The sequence below is a fragment of the Tupaia chinensis genome, unplaced genomic scaffold, assembly GCF_000334495.1.
Source record: "Tupaia chinensis unplaced genomic scaffold, TupChi_1.0 Scaffold000250_1, whole genome shotgun sequence".
In the NCBI taxonomy this organism is placed as follows: domain Eukaryota; kingdom Metazoa; phylum Chordata; class Mammalia; order Scandentia; family Tupaiidae; genus Tupaia; species Tupaia belangeri.
This window is the reverse complement of record NW_006159730.1, coordinates 1241367-1245325: the sequence shown is the minus strand read 5'-3', so window position 1 is coordinate 1245325 and position 3959 is coordinate 1241367.

Here is a 3959-nt window from a genome sequence, read left to right as displayed (position 1 = left end):
GAATCCATCCTTCATTTCTTCTGAGGCACAGCTCTCTCCTAGTTAGGTGAGGCCATGTGATCACGTTCTCCCTGTGGACTATGAGCTGAAGTGATATGTGCTACTCCTGAGCCTCAGCTTTAAGACTGTGGGTGAGCCTTCTCCTTGCTGTATTTTCCTTGGAACCTGACTGGAATCCATTATCCATGGTGACTTCAACCATTCATTTGGCAAAGATGTAGGAGGTGATAAAGAAAGACGATGGAAGGAGTTAACCACCCACCTGAAATGCTCACCACAGGCTGAATTACTGGTGACTACTATAGAAACCTAGCTTACCCTAACCTGAGTCCTTAAAGGTAATCGTTATCAGCACCAGCAGGTGGTGTAGTGGTTAAGGTGCTGGACCCCATGGTCGATCACAGTTGAAGTCCTGGACCCGATGGCTTGAAAATCATTCTGAGTATGTGCACCCAAAATCCCAGGAGGAGAATGGAAGAGAAGGAATTGTGGTGTGACCATTCCTCCTAGGTGGTGATTTCTCACTTGCCCTCTCACTGTCTCTGTCTCTCTCTGGTGAGCATAAGCACCTATGGCAGAAACATTTTTTAAAAAGTAACCATTATCTCCACTTTACAGATGAAGAAATTGAAAGAAAGTTTGGGAAACTTGTTTGTAGTCATACTGGTAATTAGTGAGCCAGCTGAACTTGAACGCCTGTTTGTATCCCCTCACAACTCACCCTCCTTCCCTGTTAGAGCACGAGCTTTCCGTCTTCCATAGGTGATGGGAAATCAGTTGAAGATTTTAAGCAGGACAGAGGCAGTGACGTTTGCATATTAGATGGGAATTTTGGCTACCACCTGGAGGTACAGTAAGGAGCGTCAAAATTAGAGGTAGGAAAATCACGTGGATAGTCTCTCCATGTGAAGGATAAAAGCCTGAACTAGGGCAGTGGTCACGAGGAAGTAAAGGAAGGGCCACATCTAAGAAAAAGTGAGGAGAAAAAAAAAGCAGGACTTGAGGGCCCACTGGATATGGGCAGTGAGAAAGAAGAGTTCAAATGAACCCCAGATTTCTAGTATGAATAATGCTACTTAGTGAGATCAGGAGCAGGAGGCAACATTATTTTGGGGGTAGAGAAGAGGAATTCCATTTCGGACCTCTCATTTGGGTTGCTATTTTAATCTATTACTGTGTTGCTAACAAAAATACCTGAGAGTGCAGCAGGCAGGTGGCATGGTGGTTAAGGGCACTGGACTTCCACATGGCCGACCACGGTTTAGTCCCAGACCTGGCAGCTTGTTTCTTACTTTCCCTCTCTCTCACTCTCACTCTGTCCACCTTCCATCAAAGGAAAACAAATACATAAATAAAGTTAAATAAAATAATTCTTAAAAAAATAAAGACCTGACGAGGTGGCTTATAAAGAAATAGAAACGTATTGACTCAGAGTTCTGATGGTTGGAGAATTGAAAGGACCATGGAATAGTGGAAGGCAGAACTTTGAACAGAGCAGAGCGTGGTCTATATCACGTGGCTTCTGCCTGCCTCATTGCTTCTCCTTAGAGACACACTGGAGCTCATCATGGGGGACCCTGCCCTAATGACTTTATTATACCCAAAGGCCCCACCCCGGGACACCACAAAGGGATTAAGTTCTCACTTAACTTTATATGCAACCAAGTCCCAACAGTCTGGGGCATGTTCAGTCACCAACCACTAAGACCAAACTACAAAACATGAAACTTCGGAGGACCAAACATTATCTAAACTGTATCTGTGGAACTTAGGAACAGTAGAGCTAAGATAGGGAGGGTTACTAAGTAACCCTTGGCTTTTGTGCCAAAATATAGAGAGTGTAGAGGGAATTCAAATTCATGCAAAGTCCCACACACACATACAAAAAAAAAAATAGGGAATATGACCAGCAGGTTAAGGCGCTGGCCACTCCCATGTGGCTGACTATGGTTCGAGTCCTAGATCTGGTGGCATGCTTTCTCTCTCTCTCTCTCTATCTTTCTCGCTCTCTCTGTGTGTGTGGTCAAATAAAAAAATGTGAATGAATAAATAAAAATAAATAAATAATCCTTAAGAAAACACTGAAGAATGAGTGAGTGAATTGAGACAAATGAAAATGCTAATAATATTTGCCATTTATGGAGATGTAGAAGACTAAGTAAGCATATTTAATCAGTACAGCCCAGCTAATAGGTACTATTCATGGGGCCGGCAGGTAGCGTAGTGGTTAAAGCTCTGGACTCCCACACGACTGACTGCAGTTCGAGTCCTGGACCTGGCTGCTTGCTTTCTCTCTCTCTGCCCCTCTCTGGTCAAAATAAAATAAATAAATACATAAAAATAACTCTTAAAAAAAGAAAGCATAGGTTTCATTTAAAGAAAAAAAGATACTACTCATTGTTCCAATGTCACAAATGAGGAAAACGGGCCTTACAAAGAGACAAAGGCTGAAGACTACTAGTTAGAGGCAACATCAGGATTTGACCCCATATCTGTGTGATTCTAAAGTAACTGCTCTTAACTGTTCTGTTATCCTGTATATGAATTTGAAGAACTTCCTTTTGCCTTTGTCCTTGGAATAACTAAAATTTCATTGTAACCCAAAGAACGAGACCCCTGTTGAGAACCAAGTATCAGAATAGTCCTCCCAAATTGGCAACCTCGTTTAAATTTCTACTACTCAACTTCAGGTCTCTCAAATGCTAACAGAAATTCCTAATCTCGTCACTCAATCCTGGCTTCTTCACTTTTAAGGGAGTGATCTGAGGCATAGAGAAAGAAGCCCCTTGCTAGGGTCACCCACTCAGTAGCCATAGTACCCACACTAAGGAAAGTCAGCAGTCTTCTGGGTCTGGGAGTTCACAGAGGCCGGCCTGGAAACATGGGCAGGGGGATTGACAGCTGGGTTTGCGTGCTGATAGCTTCTCGCTCCCGGGCGCATCTCTCGCGCAGAATCAACGCGGTCATTTCAGCACCATGGTCAGGGGCGCGCAGCTGCGGTTCAGAATTCAGATGGATTAGCCGGGCAGGCGCCAGCACAGCCGCTAGCCTTCGTCCCTGGATCCCAGAAGCAGAGGCAGCAAAGGCAGCAGACAGAAACCTGGAACTCCACCAGGGTTCCGATGATGGCCAAAGCACAAAGGAGCCTCTTGGCCTCACAAGACTCCGCATGGCGTGGCTCAGCTAAAGTACATACAACTACAGGCTGGCATAATGTCCCTAACACTCCAACTATGGGCACAAAGGGATGAGTTCCAGACTGCTAGCTTGGAGCTGAGACCCAGTCTTTGTTTGCTTTAATAACTCACCGAATGGTCGAGGGCCTTGAGAGAGTCACTTACTTCCGGGACTCTATTCTTTGCTTATATAGGTGTGACCACTCTGCCTTGTCCACCTCTTTGGCTGTAGGAGTATACTTGGCCTGTTGAGGTGGGAAAGGCAGGTAAAGTTTAAGAGTGTCACAACCCCTTCCCCCCCAACATTGCTGAATTTTGAAAGCAGTTAGGGGGAAAGATCTACAATAGGGGATCCGAATTACATGAATTAAAAAATATAATTGCAGCATACCTAGTGCTTATTCTGCTACACCGCACCGCGTTCTCAAACAAAGCCTCCTGACACCTTGCCCACACTGTCCCCAATGCAGGGGTCTTATGTGTGGTGGGAGGCTGTTATGCTTTTCATGGCAAGCACAGCCTTCTCTTAGGTGCCCAGAAATTCAGTGAACGTGTTCTAGGAACTCCTTCTAACTCCTTTTGTGAATTAGCTGAGGTTCGGGGACTTGTCCAAGGTCATACATCCCTGCAGGGTGGCCCTTAGGGGAGAGAAGGGGTAGAGTGAATCTCTGGGGTTGCAAGAGCCTGGCCCTGTCTGACTTTGGGGCAGCCCAGCGGCCTGGCTCCCAGACATTAGCATTCCAATGGCTCCGGGATGGTTTGTCCTCCTGGGGGGGCGGCTGG